We start from the raw sequence: 25,901 nt of genomic DNA on the forward strand, positions 1-25,901 counted from the left end.
TCTTACCATTCAAGGTTTTTTTATTCCACTTATGAAATTATAATAATTACACTGAAAGCTGATTATTCTGTATATACATTTCAACAAAAGGTCTTGAAGGTCTTGTTAACATTTTGTTACCTATTCTTTGGTTTAAATATCTACGTGTGACACAAAATGTGTGTAAGCATGATTAATGACTATTATTAAAATAATAGATTTCTGTTTATTTTTTCTCCATGTAAACATTGTTATTTGTGGATGTGTTTTTGTGTTAGACATAATTATAAATGTATATTAAGTGAAAAACACTGTATCTAAGCTATCGTTTGTCCAAGCAACTTGAAATTTGCTATCCAGTTTTCTAAGGTGGCATAACATGAAAAAACATGGCCATCAGCCAATTAATACAGAGCAATTTTTCATTCGTCTTTGTGTGTGTGTGTGTGTGTGTGTGTGTGTATAATACATCAATCAATGTATTGGGTATTCAATCATAACCCTTTTAACCAAAACATTGTTGTGGAAAGTGTTTGGCAGTGTCGTACATCCTTATTTTGTGAAAGACAGACACAACTAATAATAAGACCAAAAAAAGTTATTAAAAATGCCAACAAATGTTGATTTACAGTAATTTAGTTTACACTAGAGTTCACTGATGAAATATTTTTGAAAGCAACCTCAGTGTTACAGCACATGAATCTATAACCTTCCTGATACTAAAGCTTTGCAGACAGGTTTCTTGAAATGTCTTGGGAAGATGTTCTTCAGTTCTTCTGAATTATCTGATCTCTGCGTGGAGCATCGGCTGCTGTCGATGTACTGGCAGAAAATTACCAGCACATTTACCTGTTTTTTTACAGAAATTTCCTTCTTTTGTAAACGGAAAATTCTGTAAAACTTCCGTAAAAAAAAAAAAAAAAAAAATGTGATGGTAATTACCAGTACATTCTCTGTTTTTTTACTGAATTTCATTTTTTTTTTAAAATCCAATAAATTTACAGTAAATTCTCAGTACAATTTACTTATTCCGTTAAATGATTATACAGAAACTTCAGTAAAGTTTAAATAGAAACATAAATTTGTAAAAACACTTTATCCATCAAATTTTGCAAGAGTACATTAAAATTTCTTTATAAATTCAATTTAGTTTTGCAAACATAGAACAACAAATAAAGCACAATGTGTCATGGTTGTAGGTGTGTGCGCACTTCTGAGTGTCTTTCTGGTCACATGGTTTTGTTTTGTTTTGGTGTTCCACGTGTGTCTGACGTCAGTGTTTTTGTCACGTGCTATGTGGAGTCCTGCTGTCCTGATTAGCCTGCCAGCTGCGACTCGTTAACTCTGCTATATCTAGGCAGCATGTCTCTTGTCAATTCGTTATTTCTCTGCCGATCTCTCTGTGTTGAGGACTGGCGTGGAGTCCCTTTCTGAGACCTTGCTACTTGGTCCCCATCTGTTTTTCAGATTGCCGATAGAGTGGGATACGTAGCATGTTTGTTTGTTTATTTTTCTGGGTTTGGACTTTGTCATACTATATTGACTGCGTCAATAAAGTATTTTTACTTGCAATTTGGGTCCTTCCATTACTCTTACCCGATCATAACACAATGTGCACAAAACAATTTATTTTTTTAACATTACATTCACTAAGTTATTTCAAAAGAAGAAAACTATAAGCACTGAAATTGAAACAGGTAACATAAATAAATGTCACAGAATGAAAAGTTAGTATTTCATGAATTTATATTTGTATAATCGCTTCCCTTTGTTATTTTCTGCATTTACTATTACTTCTTAAACCAATAAACAGGGAATCTGAAACAAACAGGCCTGCAGCTTTGGTAAAAATGCACATCCAAAAACAAAATTACAAAGAACATACAAATTTCTTGTGAGCGTATAAACATACTAAGTCAGTAGTTCATTAAAATTACCTTATAAAAATAACCTCATAAGTAAAACATTTCAGAATGAAAAATGGTATAGCTAGACTCAAGCTATATATATAAAAAAAAAAAAAATCCATCTGTCTTGGAGGAATGTTGTGATGTTGAGAACTGCAAAAAGCAGGACTCCATGTGTATGTTCATTACCTCTCTGTATGCCAATTACAGCAATCAAATGTTCAGTGTCTTTGGACAAAGCTCACATTTTCCAAGGATTTAAGTCATTTAGAACATCCGAGGTCTTAGAAGAGTCCCTTTCATCTCAGCCTATGACCATCGTCCAGGATTTATTTTCAAGAAAACTGTGAAAGGAAAAAATACTTTTAGCTTTAGAAGTAATGCACTAAATAAAATTGCCGAAGTAACACACCTTTTCAGATTTTTTTTGAAGGGAAAAGTGTTTACTTGCCCAATTAGATAAAATCATCAAAAAATATTTTGATATTACTTTCCATGTAAACATTTAACATTTAGTTTAGTTAATTTAATTTTGCAGTGTAAATAATTTCATTTGATTTGTAAGTCCTACAGTACCTTGGTATAACTTAATGCTATAGTCAAATGTAAGAAATTAGAAATTTATTCATTTAATAAAATAAAAAAAATTGCCTACAAGTAGATGCTTGCAATCAAAGATCACACTCTTTGAACAAAGTAACATCAAAAAGGATGATTCAGTTTGGATTGAGGTGAGAAACACTTTTCATTAGTGAAAGAATAATGCCACCAACATGTCATACTGAATTGACAGAATGTTTTACTCAGGCACTCTACACTAAAGCTGTAAGTGGTATGGACTTTAAAGTGTAAGAATTTCCCTAAACCTATTGTTCAAATTTACTACCCAGTTGGTGGCTGTTTTTTTGCCCCATTGACTTCCATTATAACAACTTTTTTTGATTGCAAAACCATGACAGCAAATAATAATGCATGCTTGATTGTAGCTGGTAATGTCAGTCAAAAATAAATAAATCTGAAAGTGAAAAACAGTTTGAAAGTTTTTCGGTTGTGATGTTTTCTTGAATGTTAATCTATAATAAAGCGTCTTTTAATTTTTAACTCTTACTGTAATGTTGAGAACTACATAAAAAATAGATATTTTACAACTTTTGGATCCACAGCAATCTTTAATTGTCAATCACCTTAAAAAAAAGAAATAAAAAGCTGTTAGAGCTAGGCAGTGTGACTGTATATCATTACCACCAAACAAGTAGTCATTGTCTTCAATGCATAATGTTATTGTCTGTGGTTTTAAATGAATAATATAAAACACATTAACACATGTATAGGTTAGATGAAGTCACTAATGTAAAAGGATTTAAACCAACCTCTGCTGGAAGTAAAGATGTTTTACTTCTCTTAAGAATGTGGCAATACCAGAGGTGAGCTGTACTGGATTTTTTTTTCTTCCACAACCTTTATACATACACACACACACACACACACACACACACACACACACACACACACACACACACACACACACACACACACACACACACACACACACACACACACACACACACACAAACAAATGATGTTAATAACAACTGTCAGTTTAGTGCTTGATAAAGTCACTAATGTTAAAGAGTTTAAACCAACCTCTGCTGAAAGTAAAGATGTTAAGGTCTCTCCTTTAGGGATTCCAGATGAGCTTTTCACAGACACTGCAAGTAAACATTACGACGGGATTAACAATAGTTTAAATCAGCTGCGCCACACACGACTACTTTAACAGCAAGTTTATTCAGGGTCAGTCAAGATAACTAAGGTGATATTTAATCTGTTCCAAAAAACATTTAATTAATGAGTAAGTGTGATGAATGCCAGAACACGTAACATTTCAAATAATATGCTAACTGCGTATGCTAACTTTACTATGGCCTTGGAATACAAAAAATATATATAAATATATCACCAATCATCATAAACGAATAGAAAAACACGTACCGACACAGTGACATTATGCACTCACATTCTCTTCACAAATATGAACTAAACCGGAATCAACCATCGCGTGAGCCGCAAAGACATGCAGCAGCAGCCTCAAGGCAGGGCTGGTGCATCCATAAAGGCGACCGAGGCGGCAGAATAAAGAGGGCGGCGTCCGCAACACCTCCGTCACAACCTGCGTCCCCAGTATGCCCGTGAACATCCTTTGCCTAGAGCGGCAGTTCAGCTTGCTCCGGCCCTGTCTCGAGGACACACAGCAGAAGCTGAGTTCAGTCACTCAAACGAATAACACAGTAACTAAAAGCATAACGACGCTATAAAACATGTTGTGGGTATATAAAATGGGGAAAATAACTAAAACACTTTTTTATCACAGAAGCTTGAGGTGTATCCTTCTCCGACGGCTGACTACAGTGAGGGGTGTGTGTGTACAAGAAATGTCGTTTGCTTCTCACGCTGTTCCACTGAGATTCTTGCTTCCATAATGCAGTGCGTAACCGAAAATACGGGTAATATTGCTGTAAAATGAAAATACGGAAAGTTCCTTCACAATTATACGGTAGTTTTTCCTGTATTTTTACAGATTTTTTTTACAGCAATGTGTTAAAATCACTAAAGCCAGGGGGTGGCGCTGTCGTACCATCCAGCCGCTTACGGGGCATCTAGCTTTCCGTTATTTCTATGCAGCACACGGTGAAATCTATCACTTTTCTTGTTATTAACCAGTTAAAGAGATTTAAAGGTGCAGTAGGTGATCTTCCACAATGCTAACAGCTTAGCATAAATCTCTGAATCACAGTCCCTTCCCTGCCGTCGAGAGCCACACCTCCTGAAACAGGAGCATGCGCACCTTAAAGATGACAGCAAAAGAGCCCTCTCTCATGAGTTAAAAGCGACTAGTGCTTGTCCGGCGGCGTGCAGGAATTACCCTCATTACTAAGCCAAACTGACATGCTATTTTCAGAGTTGCATGGTAAACATTATAGGGAGATTAGGCAGTATAGGAGTATTTACTTGTGATTTGTTGTTAAATTAATTAATATCTACATTATCAATGCTGTAAAAGGTCCCTTATGAAACTGAAAATACGCTTATTTCACGCGGCCGCCATGCTGCGGTGGGAAGAAACCCGGAAGTGTAGGAGCAGCACTGTAAAAATTGCAGCAACATGCTGTGGAATACAAACCTCCAGCTGTTGCCGAGATTTTAAAATGCAGAAATGGTGTAAACATCTCTTAAATGTTATACAGTAAGTTTAATTTAAACAATTATAAGCAAATTAGGCATGAAACAACATCACAATCTCTGTAAGAGTAATATGCTCAAGTGTCCTCCAAGGCTTCAGTTCATGGCATCATGTTAAACATTGTGGGGACGGACTTCCGGTTATGGTAGCGTTAGGGTAGGACGTGGTGTGGAGAGCTCCCGAATAATTTCACTTAAATAACACACCCTAAAGACCTTTAGCGTAACAAAAGTACTTTATTTAACATAATAAGTTGATAAACTTCGAACATTACAACAAACATGCCAAATCCAAAGAAAACGGACAACAAAAAGGATGATACACACGACACGAGGCAGCCACTATCCGAACCCCCGCCCTGGTTCCACGCAGAAATGGAGAAAGGATTTCTCAGAATCCAGGAGTTAATTGACGGACGCCTGAGTAAATTTGCAGTATCCGTGGAGAAAATGGGTAACGAACTACAATCGATGAATCTGAGAATGGTGGAGGTAGAAACTAAACAGAAGGAGACGGAAGAAGCGGTAACGAGCCTTCACAAAGATGTCGCGGATGTTAAATCGGCTGCTGACGACGAAATCAAACTGCTGAAAGATAAAATTGATGAACTCGAAAATCAATCTCGTCGCCAGAATTTCGTCTTGTCGGTTTCCCAGAGGGAGTGGAAGGTAGGAATGCTGTGGATTTTTTGAAGGAATGGTTACCTAAGATTCTGGATCAGGAGGACGAGTTCTACGAAATTGAAAGAGCTCACCGCACTTTGCAACGACGACCGGCTGAAAATGGCAAACCGCGGGCCATTCTGGTTCGATTCCTTCGGTACGGAGACACACTTAAGATCCTCAATGCGGCCAGAGAAAAGGGCAAGCTCACCTATAGCAACTCTAGCATTATGATTTTTCGGGATATGTCATCCACCCTGTTTAGAAAGCGACAAGAATTCAGCGCACTCAAAAGACAGCTACGCAATAATGATGTGTCTTACGCCGTACTTTATCCTTCGACGCTGAGGATTCAGCTGCCTGAGGGACAAAGATCTTTCAACTCCAAGGCATCAGCAGAAACTTATCTTCGACAACATCATCCACATCTGCTTGTCGGATAAGACACTAAAACTATATAGACGAATTCCGGATCATCCAACTCTAACGTTACCTGAACAATCACACCAAACTATGCTAAAAATATACGGTGGATAACTTTTCTCTCGGATGAACATGTAAAAACTTAACGTTAACTCTGTCAAGAGTGATCTTTATATTGAAAAGCTGGCAAGAGAAATATATGTTCATATTTTTGTTCAAATGTTTACTAACTTGCATATTTCGGATTTATCACTTGTTCGTAGTGATTACTACGTTGCTTTAAAGTACATAATATAAGTATTTGTGGGGATATACATAACTTTTTAGGGAGCTTTAAGTTTGGACAAGAAGTCAAGGTCGACTGTATGATGCAGTGCACACTTAGTCATGGGGGTTTAAAGTTTCACACTTCGTTTGGGGAAGTGGTGGTAGGGGGGATTGGACAGAACACATATTCGATTTATTTAGGTGTTGGGCTGTTTAACCATATGTTCTCAAGGCACTCAGGAAATAAAACATTAATTTATAGTTAATGTCAGATACACTGAAATATAAATATGTGACTTGGAATGTTAACGGTTTAAATCAAAGACTTAAAAGAAAAAAAGTAATATTATACCTCAGAAAGCATAATATTGGAATTGCCCTTCTACTAGAAACACACTTGACTGATCCCGAACATCTAAATCTTAAAAAGCAGTGGTCTGGACAAGCTTTTTTTCTTCCTTCACATCGCAATCAAGAGGGGTGGTTATACTTATTGATAAAAATATTCCCTTGAAAATGGAATCTGTTGATAAAGACAAAGCATGCAGGTATATTATTTTAAGAGGAACGATTGGGATGCAAAGAATAACCTTAGTAAATATATATCGTCCTGAAATGGAAGGTGCCGATTTCATTCACAATATATTCTTTAAATTTGCTTGCCCAACAGCAGAGCTGATAATTGGAGGAGACTTTAATGTAGTTTTGGACCCAGTGTTAGATAGATCATCTACTAAACTGTTACCCTTAAGTCAAGTTGCTAAAGCTCTAAAATACGAACTTTCAAGTTTTAGTTTAATAGATGTATGGAGATTTAAGAATAAAACAAAAAAAGAATATTCCTTCTACTCGCATAGGCATAATAATTACTCCAGAATTGACTAATTTTTTGTTCCAAAAGCGAAGGATTATTTGATTGAATTGTGTGAGTATTTACCAAGAATATTGTCAGATCATGCCCCGTTACTTATTTCAGCGCAATGCTCTCTGGAAATGCCTAATTATAAGCTTTGGAGATTTAGTGGCCATTTACTAAATAGCTCTGACGCATTAAGCTTCATAAATAATAATATAGAAAATTTTATTAGTACAAATAAAAGTTCTGCTTCTTCGGGTGTAATCTGGGAGGCCATGAAGGCATTCTTACGGGGTCAAATCATAGCTTTTTCTTCCGGGAGAAAAAAACAATATCAAAAACAGTTACAATCACTTGAAAAAGAAATCTCAGTAATGGAAAGGGAACATTTTAGAAATAAAGATGCTCAGCTGCTTCAACAATTGCAGTCAAAAAAAAATGGAATATGATATTCTATCATCCAAAGAAGCAGAAAATGCACTTCTCAGATCACGGCAGAAGTATTACGAACATGAAGATAAGATCGGGAAAATACTAGCATGGCAAATAAGAAAAGAAGAAATTAGTAAATCTATATCTAAATTATATTCATCCGAAAATAAAATTATTAAACACCCCAAATTAATTAACCAAAAATTCTTAGATTTTTATAAGTCACTTTATAAATCTCAGGGAATAGAGGAGGCGACGATTAAAATGTTTTTAAGTAAATGGGATATACCAGTCTTAAGTGATAATGATCGAGAAGAACTTGAAAAAGAAATTTCGAAAAAAGAGATGCAATTTGCAGTCACTGCTCTAGCCAAGGGTAAAACACCTGGGTTAGACGGGTTTTCGATGGATTTTTATAAAACGTTTTTTTCTAAATTAGCAGACCCGTTGTTTTCAATGTATACAGAGGCAATTCATAAAAAAGAATTAACAGAGACTTTAAACCAGGAAAATTGTGAAATCACTGTGAAATCACAGTTCTTTTAAAACCTGGCAAAAATCCTAATCTATGTGCTTCCTATCGGCCAATCTCACTGCTTAATTCTGATTATAAAATTCTTACCAAAATGACTTCATTACGTTTAGAGCGGGTACTGCCTAGTTTAGTTCACATGGACCAAACTGGATAAATAGATCCTCTTTCGATAACATACGGAGGCTAATGAATATTATTTATTCAGCAAAACAAATTGATTTTCCGGTGATTGCTCTTTCTTTAGATGCAGAAAAAGCCTTCGACCGAGTGGAATGGTCTTATCTGATTGCGGTTTTACAAAAAATGAATTTCGGTCCAAACTTTATTGAGATGATTAAGATGTTGTATAGGAATCCATCGGCAGCCATCCGTACTAATTCTGATGTATCTGAACATTTTTATTTATCAAGAGGAACCAGACAGGGATGTCCCCTCTCCCCGCTACTCTTTGCTCTAGCGGTAGAACCCCTGGCTATATTCATCCCTTTGAATTGTGTTATGAAGGCAGTTAGTAACCCATTCATTAGGCACACTTGCAAATTGGGGTTTGTAATCAAGAAAAAAAATAATTGGCTACTTTCAATGTATAATAATACTCTGTTTCACTGTAACCCATCTCTTCCTGAAGCATTAAGAGATGGAATAACACAATACTGGTACAAAAAGGGAATACAGATGTTTGGAGATTTATATGAGCAGGGCATACTAATGACATTTGAACAATTGAGATTAAAGTTTTCCCTTCCTGTTAAACATTTTTTTAAATATATTAAGGTGAGACACTATATTACCACAATGCAAAAGGGTAATTTAGGACCTCTATCTTCCCTCCCAATAGATGCTATTATAAGAAAGAGTAAAGAACCCAAAGGATTTGTGTCTTATATGTATAGCAACCTTAACGATTTGTATGAGATGGAAGTGTCATCTTCAAAACTTAAATGGGAGAAAGATTTAGAATGCATGTTTGATCAAGATACTTGGGAACATATCTGTAAAAGTGCCCTAACATTTTCATTTAATAGTAGACATACATTAATACAGTTTAATATTTTACACAGGGTATATTATACACCTAAACAATTGCAAAGAATAAGTGATTCATATTCAGAACATTGTTCTAGATGTAAGATTGAGGTTGGTACATTATTTCATATGTTTTGGACATGTTCCAAACTTAAAACCTATTGGAGAAATATAATACAAACTATTAGTAAAATTGCCAATGTTAACCTTTTACCTGATCCAAGATTTATGTTGTTGGGGGATGAGTCAGTTCTTCTGTTCGATCAAAGGAAAAATTTACGTTTAATTAAAATGGCTCTGATAGCAGCAAAGAAATGCATTGCTATACATTGGAAATCAGTAGAACCACCAAGTCATATTGTATGGCTTAGAGAACTTTCTTCTTATGTTCCTGTTGAAAAAATAATGTTTATTCTTAAAAAAACTCTTCAATGTTTGAGAAGACATGGGGTAAATTTATTGAATACATGAATAACTTGGATGTTACATGGACTAAAAATACGGATGGAAAAGTATGACACTTCATTGCTTTAATCCTGTATTTGTCATTATTGTTTGTTAATTGTTTATTTCCTCCTAATTTACACATCAGCTCGATGTCTCACAAGTATGTCTGTTTAAGTGTTCTGTCTTATGAGGGTGGGAAAGGGGTGGAGGGTGGTTAGAAAAGAATGTTTACATTTATACTGAAATGACTCTGTAAATTATTGATGTGAAAATAATAAAAAATATATTGATAAAAAAAAAAAAAACATTGTGGGGACGCTTTCCTGCTTCAGCCTATGTAACCCGGTGAGTGATAAAACACTACAGGCCCCTGTAGCACATCCTCGTGTTGTCTGTAATAGTGTTGTCCCGGTACTGAAGTTTTAAAACTGGCTAACATTGAAGAGCCGCTGAGCGTGGATGACTCGACTGATCTTCACGGCTGCTTCGCACTCCAGTCTCCGTGTATCTGTGTTTTCACTCAGTTTACTGCTCTTCACCCAGTGCAGACACAGATACACGGAGACTGGAGTGCGAAGCAGCTGTGAAGATCAGTCGAGTCATCAAGCAGTTACCCATACTAGAGATTGTTTGGGCCGTCTGTGTTTGTGCTCAGTAAACAGCGGTGGGTGAATTGATGACTTTCTTGGCCAATCACAAGCATTTCTGTCGAGCACGTGAAGACATGAAGAGGTGAGCTTGTGTTCAATCAGCTCTGTTTTAAGAAAACCATCAACAGTGCCTTAAATGTTAGTGCGAAATTGCCTGTTTGTTTTTCTTTTAATTCAGCATTGTGACAAGTCTAATATAGTGAAAAAATCAGTTCATTAACTCAAGTTTGATAAATGGCATCTAAATGTGTGTTTGGGAAAGAAAACGTTAGTTAACTAGTGACATTTCCCTTAACTTAGCTGAAAATAAGCTCTGATATCCCTTTTTATTTTCACCATTCATTCAGAACGGATCTTCGGGTCACTCGGAAAGCTGAGGAATTATATATTTGTGTCACTTTTTCTTCTCTGATAAGATATACAGCCAAGTACACAAACTTCCTATGCAACTCCCAACAATACTTCCGGGTTTCTTCCCACCGCAACCTCGACTTCGCTTTTAAAAATGGCGGCCACGTGAAATCAGTCTATAGTCACATCAATCTTTTAACGGAAGATTTTAGTGGCTGAACAACACTTCGGTGAAGATATAACCCATTTTTATAACAACAACATCCAATGTTACATCAGCTTTGCGTGAAGCTAAAATAGTGTTAAAACAAAACATTACATTATTGGCAGTTTGACACAGTCAAGTGATTGGATTTCGCAGGTCAGAGTTCACCAAGCTTAAACTTTGCACCGCAGCGAACTGCGAAACTTAACGCATGACCCTGCGTTTCCAGTCTGACACATTTGCGTGCGTATGAATGGAAGTCTATGGTAGTGATGGAAGGTTCGGATCATTTTAGTGACTTTGATCTTTTGAGTCTCGTTCATCGAGATGAACGAATCTTTTTGCGAGTCATTTCGTTCATTTGGTTCAATTTGCCAAAATATTATTAAAATGTTACAAATTGCTTCCAAACACATCTACAACTAGCCCAAAAGGTTGATCCTTTAACAAATAAGTCATAAATAGAATACGATGAGAAGAAAATAATAATTCAATGTTTACCTGCTCTTTTGTCTATGAAGGTATTTTTGTCTCTTTGCTCAGCTCACCTCTTCATGTCTTCAAATGTCAGTGGTTCGTTCACGTTAAACTGACAGTCACATATAATCTTTACCAAAGTACACAGTCTGAGCCAATAGGAGCCATGATAATTAGTTCACCTTCCGAGTCTTCTGGTTCTTGAATCATTCGTTCATCATGTGACAGAATGGCTCAAACCCGAGGACTCGAGAGTTGAACGGATCAATTCTTTTTCCTTCTCTAAATGCATATGATTGGCCCATGAGAAACGAATGACTCAGACCTGATAGAGGACTCGAGAGGTGAACGGATCAATTCTTTTTCCGGCTCTAAACGCAAATGATTGGCTTCTGTCTTTCTGTGATGAACGACTCAAGACTTGAAATGAACGATCCCACCTGCACAAATGTGCGCACGCGCGGATGAACGAATCCCTCCCTGACAGGACTCGTAGTTCCCGAGTCATATTAAAGATCCGTTTAAAATGAACGAATCATTCAAGAATGACACTAGTCTATGGGGAAAAAAGTCAAGTGTGACTGCAGCTTTACAGCTGACCTTTAACAACCAACTACCTACCAATCTACCTATGCTAACAACATGCTAATCAATGCTAGAATCATGCTAAAGACATTAATTCATACTAGAGTCATGTTAATGACATGTTAATCCATACTGGAAACATGTTAATTTCATGCTGGAATCATGCTAACAATGTTTATTAATGCTAGAATCATGCTAATCCATACAGGAATTGTGTTAATTACATCCTAATTCATGCTAACAACATGCTAATCTACGCTAGAATCATGCCAACAACATGCTAATTCATGCTACACTGTAAAAAATGTATCTGATTTTAACGGTAAAAGTCTGTACAATCTACAGTGAAAACCTGTTAAATGATTAACAGCTCATTTCTGTACAAAATACGAAAAATAACTGTAACAGATCTAACCGATTACTTTTCGAGAAACTAATAAGAGTGTCTGAAATCTCACCACACACCCTCATTCACTAGTCCCTAAATTAGTCAATAAGTTTAGTCCACTAGACAGAGTGAATGACCACAAATGACTGAATGATGAACAGCTGCTGTTAACAAGCACAATCACTGAAGGAAAGAACAAGAAATAAAACTACAGACACAGCCTTACACTAAACCAACTGAATTAAAACAGAGGATTAAACAACTCCATTAAATAACTGCATTAGCAGCTTCATTGATTACAGTTTGACTTCAGTTCTCTCATATCTGCAAGAATATTTGATAATTAACAGAGGTTTATATTTTTATTGACCTCACCATCATGGAGATCAGAGGCTGCTGTAGTTGGGCTCTTGAACCTTCACATTTCAATCTTAATGATTCTCTGATTGTTATAACTGAGTTTCTGAGACTCATCAGTTGTAGCAAGAAAGATGATGAGAAACTCTACTGTTTATGCTTAATCAATGGTTACAGATATAATTATTAGTATATAAAAAGATAAGTCATAGACAAGAGTTTTATTTGAAATTGTGTGAGCTGTGTAACACTTACAATGGAAGTTCATTGAGTAACCAATGAGTAAATAAGACATAATATTTTATATATTTCATACTCAAATTCTTTGAGTTTTTCTGCTGCTCATTAAGACACACAAACATCAAGAATCAGGACATGAACCTCAACCATGGTTGCTACAAAAAAGCTGCTTAATTCATTCATGCTGCAATGCATGCTGGGTGCCAGCATCTAGTACAAAAACCCCAGAATGCATTGCAGCATGAATACATTAACTTAGCAACTTAAAGTTCTTACAATCTCTTTCTTTTTCTTTATTTTATGTTCTTTGGAGGTCATGTTTCAGTAGATTGCTTTGTATTGTTCTGGGTTGATTTTTATTTGATTTAGATTTTTTGATTGTCACCATTGTTGAGACTTAAAGACTAATTGTTGATGTCTGTGTGTTTTTAAGTTCTGCCATAGATCAAACATTCTCATGGTGAATGGTATATTTAAACTTGTTAAACAGTATTTGTTGTAAATCACAGGTGTCAAACTCGTTTCAAAAGGGCCGCAACTCTTTAAAGTTTAGTTCCAACCCTAATTAAACTCACTTAATCAAGCTAATTGAGTCCTTCAGGCTTGTTTGAAGCCTACAGGTAAGTTTGTTGGAGCAGGGTTGGAACTAAACTGTGCAGGGCTTCGGCGCTCCAAGAATTGAGTTTGACACCCTTGCTGTAGATCATGTGGTTACTTTTACATATGGTTTCATTTCCCACTTACAATTAACAAGATATTTAATATTCATATTCACTGCACAAGCAGGTGTGGGTGGTTTCAATATCATAATTAACCTTCTCAGGTTCATTAATGTTTCATTCTTTTGGCCTTTCATGCTATACAAATAGTGTGAGTAACACATTTAATTATAGCAGCCAAATTAAACACTAATGTCAGAACAAATAGTCGAAGAGCCCAATTAAAGCAGACTCTGTCTTCTTTTGTTTAATGATCTCTGCTGAGATTCTGAGAAATTACATTTTTATTGTGTAATTTGTTTTCATTCATTCATTCATTTTCTTGTCGGCTTAGTCCCTTTATTAATCCGGGATTGCCACAGCAGAATGAACCACCAACTTATCCAGCAAGTTTTTACATAGCGGATGCTCTTCCAACCGCAACCCATCTCTGGGAATCGTGTATTTTGTTTTATTTTTATTGATTATTATTTTATTTAGATTTTTAATGTCAGTTAATTTCATCTTTGGATTTTGGCTGTAATTTGTTTTTCTTTGTTGTTTTTTTTAGTCTTTAGTGATTCTGCTGTTAACAGTTGTTCATCAATAATTTTCAACCGTCCTTCAATTAGACACTTCATTATCTCATTAACTTCATCACTGTTTGAGTGTTCAACCCTCTGTATTGAGAACACTAGTGAGGATTTTGCTGTGGGATTTGAGGGGTTAAATGTGTTTAATGAAAAATACAGACTGTGGAATGTATTTTAAACAGAAATATTCTGTAAACAGAATTTACGAATGTGAAATGTTGAAAACAGCAGATTACTGGCAACCACAGCTGCCGGTATTTTACCGTAAAATCAAGCAGCAAAATACTGTAAAACGTTTTTTGTGTCACCATTGTGGAGGACAGTAGCATATGTGCTCAATTCCAAGATAAATTACAAGTAATTGTTGACATGCTGCATCTTCTTTTGTTTAAAGATAACTGTGTTGTTACTGATGCAGTGAAAATCAGTTTGCTAATTGTAAACACCTGATCACATTAGTGCATTAAATGACTTTGTTTTTATGCAATAGGCTACATCTTTGTGAACTGAACATTGTATCAGTTCATGAAATACGGTTATTTTCCATAAACTTATTTTTTACAGAATAATTCCTATATCCTCAAAAATTCTGGCAACCACAGCTGCCGGTATTTTTCCTTAACAGATTTTTTGAACGGTGTAGAATCATGCTAATAACATGCTAATCCATACTGGAATTATTACTGGGTGTTAATGACATGCTAATTCGTGCTAGAATCAGGCTGGTTACATGCTAATGCATGTTGGAACCATGCTAACAACATGCAAATTCGTACATCCATCCTAAAAGCATGCTAATTTGTGCTAGAATTATGCTAAAAACATGCTAACCCATGCTTTAGTCATGCTAATACCATGTTAATCTATGTTAGAATCATGCTAACAACATGCTAATTCATACTAGATAGATGCCAACAACATACAAATTAATGCTATCAAATTCAAACTAATTCAAAATAAAAGCTAATTAATTTCATGCTGTTAATTCTATCTATCTATCTATCTATCTATCTATCTATCTATCTATCTATCTATCTATCTATCTATCTATCTATCTATCTATCTATCTGTCTGTCTTGCTAACAACATGCTAGAATCATGCTATTGACATGTTATTAGCATGATTCTAGTAAAAATTAACATGTTAATCCATACAGGAAACATGTTAATGACATGTTAATTCATGCTGGAATCATGCTAATAACATGCCAAGTCATGCATTATGCAAATAACATGCCAATTTATGCTAGAATCATGCTAACAATATGCTAATTTAAGCTAGAATTATGCTTATAACATGCTTATTCATACTGGAATTGTGCTAATTACATGCTAATTCATGCTAAAACAGGGGTGGGCAATCTCGGTCCTGGAGGGCTGGTGTCCTGCACACTTTAGCTCCAACCCTATTCAAACAGACCTCCCTATAAAGTTCAAGTGATCTTGAAGACACTGATTAGATTGTTCAGGTGTGTTTGACTAGTGTTGGAACAAAACTCTGCAGGGACACCGGCCCTCAAGGATCAAGTTTGCCCATCCCTGTGCTAGAATCATGCTAACCATGCTGGAACCAACAACATGCTAATTTGTACTAGATCCATGCTAAAACATGCTAAATTGTACTAGATCCATGCTAAAAGCATGCTAACTCGTGCTAGAATCATGCTAATTTATGTTAGAATCATGCTAATAAATATGCTAATTCATGTTAGAATCGTGTTAACAACATGTTAATTCATACTAGATCCATGCTAAAAACATGCTAATTTGATCATCCAAATAACATGCTAATCCATGATTTAATCTATCTACCTATCTATATTTTCATAGGTTTTTAAACTGTTTTAAACTAAATGAACTATTACCAACAGGCTTTGTCAAGCCAGCCTCAAAGTTTGTCTCGACGAACTTTATTGTCTAGTTGAACTCAACTCTTCCACTTGAACTAGTCATAACATGAGTAAAAAAGCAGAACCGACTAAAATAAGAATTGTTACTAGTAATAGTAAGATTCTAATAAATAAATAAATCATAGTACTAATGAATAACGACTAGTATCTATTTACAGTTTTTCTCAGTGGCTTTGGTCCATTTCTCACAGCACTATTTACATTTGCACAACAGTTAATTCATTTCTCAAAACAATTAGTACAAACTGCAAAACCTAGCTGATAACCTGCAAAAGCATGCCACTTGCTCAAAATGGACAGCTCATTCCTCAAAAGCAAGTATTGATGTCAATGAAACTGTCAGTGTCAGCAAGATGAAAAGTCCTGACACCAATGTTTATGAACAAGATAGTCAAATGGCTTTGTCATGTTTTCATAATGACAGTTTACTCTATAAATCTTTTTCAATGCAAAAAAGTCTGATTTTGATGACACTTCCTGAAAATGCTCAAGACAGCACTATATACTATTTGCACAGCCATTTGAAAACTAGAGTAAAGTTAGACATCACTGCATTTAGTGAGGTATCTGAGTACAAGACACTGATGTATGTTTCATATTTTTACTGCATTTGCTCTTTGCAATTCTCATTAATTCACAGTATTGAGCAAAAGAATAAATTACAACAAACATAAACTTTCTTTGGGAGAGCTGTGCACAACTTTACAGTCTTTCTCAGTCGCTTTGATGCATTTCTCACAACACTAGTGGATTTCTACACAACAGTTAGTGCATTTCTCAAAACAATTAGAACAAACTACAAAACCTAGCTGATAACCTGCAAAAGCATGCCACTTGCTCAAAATGGAGAGCTCATTCCTCAAAAACAAGTATTGATGTCAATGAAAGTGTGAGTGTCATCAAGATGAAAAGTCCTGACACCATTGTTTATGAACAAGATAGTCAAATGGCTTTGTCATGTTTTCATTACAACAGTTTACTCTGGACATTTTTTCATTACAAAAAAGTCAGATTTTGGTGACACTTCCTGAAAATGCTCAAGACAGCACTATAAACTATTTGCACAGCCATTTGAAAACTACAATAAAGTTAGACATCACTGCATTTAGTGAGGTATCAAGACACTAAATATGAATGTTTCACATTTCACTGAAATTTCTCTTTACAATTCTAATTTATTGACAGCATTGTGCAAAAGAATAAATACACCCTTATTTATATGATTTACCTTCATATATTTACAACAAACATAAACTCTTTTAGGGTAGAGCTGTGCACAACTGCATACAATATTGCAGTACATATCAGAACTGAACCTACGACATACATAAGTCTGTAAATCATTCATTAAATTGTTCAATTTAGAAGGCATTTTCAGGAAAATAAAGATTTTAATTTCTTTAACAAAATTAGCTTGACAGATTTTGACTAGTTCAACATTTGTGTATGTAATGACTCAAGTAAAGAAATGAGGACTATTAGTTTTACATGGAATGACTATTCAGCATTCTCAAGTTTAGTTAATTTTGACTGACATGACATAAGCAAATGATGTTATATAAAACAGCAGATAGTTGTATGAAAGCAATTTATGCATGTAAAAAGGCATTTGCAATTTGTTGGAAAGAATGAGAAACTGCTACTAGGATGTGCACAAATGACTAATTGTTTTGAAAAATGCATTAACTTTTGTGCAAATGTAAATAATGTTGTGAGAAATTAACCAAAGCAACTGAGAAAAACTGTAACAAGATTGCAGTTGTAAGAGTTGAAATATTGCAAATATTCTGATATCTTTGATAATTCAAAACATGAGCTGAAAACAGGGCCAATGGACTCCACAACCCACCAGGGGGGAATGCGAAAAAAACCAGTTCCTGCTGCATTTGCATCTGAGTATGCTGAAACTCAGCTTCATCCCCCAACTCGCACATATGGTCATTTCAATGTTTGAATGTTCTAGATTAACCAAACTGACTTTAACTATCATGTTTGATATCATTTGAAATGTCTCAGTGTGATTGGTACAATGGTCTCATTCTCTCAGAAATAGACATAATCAAAACAATAAATATATAACTTCAGGCATCTTTTGAACCACTTTGAAAGGTGTGACTTTCCACTAAGTGTGAATGCCTTTTGTTATTCACACACCCCCTTCCTTGAGGGAATTCTTGGATTATTTAAGGTAAGGTTTGAGAAAAACCCAGGGCGATTCTGCCTAACCAGATCAGCCCATAACATGGGGTCTGCCCCATGTTATGTATATTTCAAAGTCAGGAATGCATCTTTTTCATCTTGTATTTATCTTTGATAATTTGATGTTTTATATTGATCATTTATGAATTGACTGATTGAATTGGCAAAATACATTTACCTGACTAATAAATTGTTATGTTTTGAATGATTCAAACAGAGTTCGTGTTATTATCTTTAGTAGATTGTGGTAATTTCATAGCACCACAAGCCCCTGTTCAGGTTAGTAGCGGACTAGGACACGGTAGACGGAGCATTGCGGCACGCTATACGATGTCTCTAGAGCTCCGACTAACAAATTGGCATTTATTCATGTATACTTAGGCTGTAAAAGGATATCTAAGGGGATAGTCCTTCACCCGATAAACTTATAAGACTATTTAGATAGTATAGTGATTATTCAAAGTTACTACTAGTTTAAGTAGGACTGGTCTGCTTAATTCTATAGTAATGATCGTTATATGACTAAATAGCTCTGTCTGATTTAGGAGGTAGCAGACCTATGGGGACCGCATAAAAAATATCCTAATCTGAGTAAGTAGGGTTCTGCCTTTTTAGAATAGCGGTCAATCGCCACTGTTTAGTGACCAAGACTGACATGCTTGTGCTTAAGAAATTGTATACTCGGCCGGTACAAGATTCAGGATGTTATAGGAATCCCAATGAACGAGAATAACATAAAATGATGAACCGAAGAGAATATTCAATCATAATCTAAATTAATGTGAATGGAAACAAAATAACCTTCTCAATGTTTTATAATTGGAGTCAGATAAAAAGAGGATAAACATATTAATATTCTAAACCATCTCATACTAAAATTGGAGTCAGATATGAGTTAAGTTTAATATAAATCAACATTGTGCACTGGAAAGACCGAACATGCAGTGAACCTTCATCCACCAGTGGAAACCGTCATTGGACCAACTGGCTGGACCTTACACAGTACATATTGGAACTGAACCTACAACACACACAGGTCTGTACATCAGTTGTGAAATTTTAGTTTTAGACTATTAGTATTATTATATGGAATGACTATTCAGCATTCACAAGTTTAGTTAATTTTGACTGACATGAGCAAATGATAATGTTATAAAACAGCAGACAGTTGTATGAAAGCAACTGGTGCATGTCCAAAAGCATTTGTAAATTGTTGGAAGGAGTGATAAACTGCTATGATGTGCACAAATGAATAATTGTTTTGAATAATGCATTAACTGTTGTGCAAATGTAAATAGTGTTATGAGAAATGCACCAAAGCCACTGAGAAAAACTGTAATAGTTACTAGTATCTAATGAATTGGTATCAGTATCTATTTAATATGTACTAGTATCTAATTTCTGCTTACTAATATCTAAATAGATGCTAGTTACTATTGAATTAACTACAGAATAAACAGAATAAGGCGGAAATTCTCTTAAAATACATGTAAATAAAGCTATGCAAATCCATACTGTTTTCTTTATTATATACATGTGTATGTATACAGTTTTCTTCATGCAAAAATAAAACTATACACACAGTAAAATCCTCAGAGTAAAATTTCCTCAGTTCAGAGAACATTTGGTCCCTCTCTAAATTGAGCAAAATTTACTCAGCAGCAGAGTTAAAGTTAATGAGACAATGATGGGGTTAATTAAGTGTTGATTGAGCACTGATGATGAACACCTGCTGTTAATAAGCAGAAACAGAAGAGAAGCAGCAGCAGCTTCGCTCATTGGTTACCTGATTGACTTTATTTCTGTCAGATGTTCACAAAAGTCCATATAAGATTTATTGAGAATTAACCGTTTTAGTTATTTAAATATTACAAAACAAAACATGTTTTTTTTTCACCTAATGTCACCATCATGGAGAAAAGTGGTTGATTTACTTGGACTCGATTTCTAATGTTAATTTTCTTTACTTGCAATGACAAGTATAAAGAAAGCACATGTGATCAAGTTGATTGATCCTGTTTTGATTCTAACTATTGATAAGAGTTGCAATTCAAGAAATTACGTTTAGATGATGGTTTATCATGTAAGAAGGAAAATTCAGTGTTTTTCAAGAGAATGGATTTCAGCTGTGGTGTTATATTAAAATACATTGAGCATCTGAATCATTTTAGAGACACAGACATCAATAATCAGCGTATCTATCTCAACAGTGGTTAGAGATTTTTATTTTTTTTTTTGCTGCAGTGCATGTTAAGACAATCATACGACATTTATACATAGTTCCCAGCATGCACAGTGGGGAGAAAAAAAAAAAAAACGTCTGTGTCTTATGTCTGTGGGTTTCAAGTGTTTTAGATGTTCAATGTGTTTTATGATCTGATAAAAGTATTGGTGAGCTCCATTTTCTTAACACAGTGCTCCTTTTGTGATACAACCTTATTTAAACTTAATAGGTCAAAACCAATTTTACTGATTTGATCAGTGACTAAACCACCACAGAGTCAATTATCCAGAGCACAACTGCTCTCTTTATACAATACACTATTTGGCAAACAAAGAGAAACTAACATTAAAATCGAGTCAGAGTCCAAGTAAAGCAGCTACTGTTCTCCTCAATGGTGACAGCTTAAATACAAAAAGTGTACAAGTACAGAGGATGCGTGATAAAATGTGTAAAAATACATTCATGTTAACTGTTATTTTAATGTGAAAAATAGATTTATCGTCTGGTTTTTCTTCATCTGAACACATTTAACTCACATTTAACTGCAATTTTTACACTCAGGCATTTGATAGACTTGTCCCTCACGCCTCATTTCTGTCCTCTGTTAAGGTAAGCAGGCTGTGTGCACGTGAGCGATACACTTATTTAAATATGTCTTATGATAATACTATGTAGGCAGATTTATACACACCATTTTAAAACTTTTAGAACCGTAAAGCAAAACAATGCATTTCCCATGTAAAAACAACCTAAAAGGCACATAGGTCTGTGTTTTTGCGTATTTATTTGTTTATAATATTTATCGTGGATTATAATATAATAAACAGAAAGATAAACTCTGTCATGGACATTTTTTTCTAAAAATAAGCTTGATAAGTTGTCTGTAGCAGAGTGGTGCTGACGTCACAAGCGAGCGCCCCGAGGGCACTGTAGTCCGTTTATAGCCTAATGTTAGCTTTCAGTTCTTGCGTTTGAATTTAAGATCCAAAAGTGCTAAATGTTGTATTTTCGTGTGAGGATTATCCAGCTGGACAAAACGTGTAAATGTAATGAACAGTGTTTGAACACAGAGCATATTATTTGCACTTTTTGAAAAGCCTATGGGAAAATTCTATAGGGATTTTCACGAGGGAACCAGTTTTATGCAAGCAGCCAATTAGCCTACAAAGTGACGTCATAGTTCCTCCACTCTATTGAGAAACAGCCACGGACTTTTCTTCTTCTTTCGTTTTTGTTTGGCGGATCCCACAAGTTCTTGTACATTACCGTCACCTTCCTGTAACCTGATTCAGAATCTACTCTTTTCCCATAATAATCCCTTCCCCTAACTCAGTGAGAGACTTCACATCCGCCAGTGCTGCTTCTCCAGCTCTTCTGACTTCTCCTCCCACTATGTCAGGATCAGAAAATAACTCCCTCCATCCCTACCTTAAACTTAATAAATTTACATTCAAATAATTCTAATAATCATATCTTATTATTCAGTCCTGTGTAATTAAAAATCTAAACAATGCAGTGTACTTTTGTCTATATACCTCAGGATTTAATAAAAATTTCAATGTAAACTCATTATCTCTTTCTTTCTTGACTTCTTCCAATTCAAGTCAACTGTAAGTCACTTCCATACCTATATTATCTTCCAGCTTGCTTTGCCATTTTATCTGCTGCTTCATTTCCTTTTAATGCCACATGAGCTGGCACCCACGTGGACACTACCTTTACTCTCTCCTTTTAATTTATACAACTCTTGTAATATTTCAATAACTAAATATTGCCTACAGTCTGAGTGTTTTGCTTCAATGCTTAAGAGCAGAACTACAATCTGAGCAAACTAAAAATTCCTTAATTTCTGTGATTTCCTTAATTTCTGTGAATTTGGGTGATCTCACCTCTGCCACGTCAGTTTTATCTGCCTGTTAACTTGAAGTTAAAGCCTGGATGAATCAAAATTTCCTCAAATTAAACAGTTCTAAAACAGAGGTTCTATTAATTGGCACTCCTACCAGTATTAACCAGTGTAATAATCTTAAACTGTCTGTTGGTGATCTTTAAGTGTCGCCCTCTACACAGTTGCACAATCTTTGGGGTGCTTTTTGATGCACAGCTTAGTTTTAACTCACATTTCAAACACTTGACTAAAATAGCCTTCTTTCACCTACGTAACATTGTCATCTGTCAGTGACCACCTGAGGGCGCTGTAGTTCAATGGACACTGAGTGAAACTACAGCGCCCATAAAGACTACATTTCCATACATTCTTTCGTGCACACACCCGGTCTGTCATTTACATTGATTTACTACCACAGCTGTCTCCATTCTCCGTGATTACCCGGACTATATATTCAGTCATTCAACCACTGTTCGTCATTGCGCCGTTTGTCTTTTTTGTACCCTATAAGTCTGTTTTTCCTAGTTGTTGTTTCTGATCTCACCGTGTTTCTCGCTATAGTCTTGTTCATGTTTATCTGTTTTAGTTTCTTGTTTTGTTGTTTATTTGTTACTTTGCACTTTAATATTTTTGGATTTTTATTCACTGTTTTTGAACTTTAATATATTAAAATCAGAACTTGAATCCGTTATCTTTTGGTTCCCGTTTTTGTTATTGTTTTGATCACACCTAACGTGACAAACATTGCGCGGATTAGACCTTTTTGATCACGGCCTGATGTGGAAAGGCTTATTCATGCCTTAATCATCACGTCTTGACTTCTGTAACTCCCTCTTCGGGGGCCTACCAGCAAGCTCTCTGAGACGTTTACAGTATTTTCAAAATTCTGCTGTACATGTTTTAACACACACTTCCTCGCACCATCATATCACTTCTGTACTTCAGCAACTTCACTGGCTTCCTGTTAAATCACGTATTGATTTTAAGACTCTGGTTTTAAAAATACAAAGCAGTGCATGGGCTAGCACCTGACTACATTTGTGACCTAGTAACTCTGGCCACTTCCACCCGCAGTCTTCGTTTCTCATCTGCAATCTTGCTGTTTCAGCCACGCTGTAAACTGAAGACTAATAGTGGTCGTGCTTTTTTTTGTACAGTGCGCCTAAGCTATGGAATGGCCTACCCACCAGCATCAGGAATGTGGTTTCTCTGGATTGTTTTAAGAAACTTCTTAAGACTCCCCTTTTTACCGCTGCTTTTAATTTAGATTGATTATTTTTGTCATTTTATCATCCAGTTGTATTGAATCTTTCATATTTTACTGCAGTCTTTTTATTCTATTTTATTTTCTAACTGTTTTTTTTTAATTCTGCTTTGTTTGCCTTGTATGCCTGTTAGCGCTTTGGGACTGAGAATTCCTGCATCTTTCATCCATTGTAATGCTAAACTTATTGCCAGCATTACCCCTGTGTATACTGATAATTTGTTTGAAATCCTTATATATTTTTTCTATATTAAACTTTGGAATTACATTTGCTATTTCTGGTCATTATCTGGACTTTCGATGCTTCTAAAAAAAAAAAAAAAAAAAAAAAAAAAAGTACCATCTCTCCGTATTTTTCCATTTAAACTTTCCCTTACATATATTTCATGTAGTACTCTTATGCCCTTTGATAACTTGAAACCCCATTTAAATGACCACTCTTCAACCTTATATAATGTCTCTTGCATTTTCCTCATAATATAATATATATTTTTCCCCTTAACCAAAAGCTCCATCATCCGCAAACAAACACCTACTTATCCCCCATCTACTTTCTCAAATACATCATTAATCATTATAATGAAAAGCTCATATGGACTTTTGTGAACATTTCAAATAAATAGTCAAACATGTAAGCAATGAGCAAAGCTGCTGCTGCTTCTCTTCTGTTTCTGTATATTAACAGCTGGTGTTCATCATTAGTGCTCAATCATTACTTAATTAATCCCTTCTTTGTCTCATTAACTTTAACTGCTGTTGAGCAAATTTTACTCAATTGAGAGAGGGACCAAATATTCTCTGAACTGAGTACATTTTTCTCTGAGGATTTTGCTGTGTGACTTATTTTCCATGTCACCCTAATGTATTAAACCCTCTTTTATCCCCCAAAAATTGCTCTTATAAATAAAATTTTAAAACAAAAAAAATGACATTAATTTTGCATCAAAAAAGCATTTTAATGTCGGTAAAGGTGTCTGCAACTTTTGCGAAGCATCAAATCACCTTCATATTAGTTGTCAAAACACATGCATGACTGCAGAAATTATTATTCCTTTTAAAAAGAAACTATCGAATATTATGCATGTTTATTATCATACACAGATTCGGTGTGAACGCACAGTAATGAACTTTAAAGTCGTTTATCCGTTTTCTTACACTAAACCAAAAAATTATGATTAAGCCAAAATCTCGCTTTTTGTAAGCAAACAATAAATGAAAAACTATCATTTTCTTACTTTTTCCTTTTTTGTTTGAAAACGGATATGGAATGGACGCAATTGATTATATCCAAATCCAGCTTAGTCCAAGTATAAAAAACAGGCCCCTGGGCCCGTTTTTTCAAAAGGGTTAATCCGGATCAAGTTGATCCTGATATAGTAATCCTGTTTTTTCGATCTGTGATCACATGATCCGGCTTACTTTTTGAGCCAGTTTTTCAAAGCAACATCGGATTGGATCAATCTGATCCAGATAGAAACTTTTCAGGATTACTAAATCTGGATTACTAATGCTCAATCACAATGTAGATAGATAGATAGGCCTGTGTACAGAGCAACAAATATAATAGCCAGTGTGGGGTCAATATAACTTTATTTTTATTTGAAATGAAAACTAAGAAAATTTAATAAATAATAAAATTATAATAATAAAAACAAGAAAAACCCCACCCCATCCTCTTCCAGCAGTTCGCTCATCTGAGACCTACAACACTGTACATTGAAGATATTTATAATAAGTTTCAAATATAGATGTAAATAAAAAAAAGACTTAATGTTAAAAACTCCACAATAATTTCACACTTCCTCATCTGATGTGGAGAGGCCAGCTTGCCTTGGTTTGGTGCAGTTTGGTCAAAGTCAGTTGTTCCTCTGCCAGATGAAGCTGTGCTTCTGCCCTTTCAGTCTCTTTTTGCAATTGTTGAAAGAGATTTCTAAAATCAGGGATTGTCATTCTTTGCAATTTTTTTTTTTTTTGGTTATTCTGTAATCATTACATGCATCACTAATAAATATACTAAAAAGAAAAATATTTTCCATTGTGATGAATATATATATATATATTAGGGATGTAACGGTATCAGAATTTCACGGTATGGTA

The 25,901-nt window shown here is 35.1% G+C and overlaps 1 protein-coding gene across 7 annotated transcripts in view; it reads right to left on the reverse strand.

Annotated features, from left to right (window-relative positions):
* Positions 1 to 214: 214 nt before the first annotated feature.
* The window catches only part of LOC137495620 (serine/threonine-protein kinase pim-2), a 35,725-nt gene continuing 10,038 nt past the window's right edge, over positions 215 to 25,901 (reverse strand). Inside the window, exons 10-13 of one of the 7 annotated variants that reach the window (XR_012406233.1) lie at positions 3,879 to 4,119; positions 3,531 to 3,595; positions 3,257 to 3,344; positions 215 to 2,230 (exon numbers count right to left, since the gene is read on the reverse strand). The gene's annotated coding sequence lies outside the window, so the exon portion shown is untranslated. Of the gene's footprint in view, positions 2,231 to 3,256; positions 3,345 to 3,530; positions 3,596 to 3,878; positions 4,124 to 25,624; positions 25,709 to 25,901 lie in introns of those variants that run through there. The other 6 variants (XR_012406236.1, XR_012406232.1, XR_012406235.1 and 3 more) reach the window with 6 other exon arrangements.

Source organism: Danio rerio, chromosome 5 (assembly GCF_049306965.1).
Source record: "Danio rerio strain Tuebingen ecotype United States chromosome 5, GRCz12tu, whole genome shotgun sequence".
NCBI classification, from domain to species: Eukaryota; Metazoa; Chordata; class Actinopteri; order Cypriniformes; family Danionidae; genus Danio; species Danio rerio.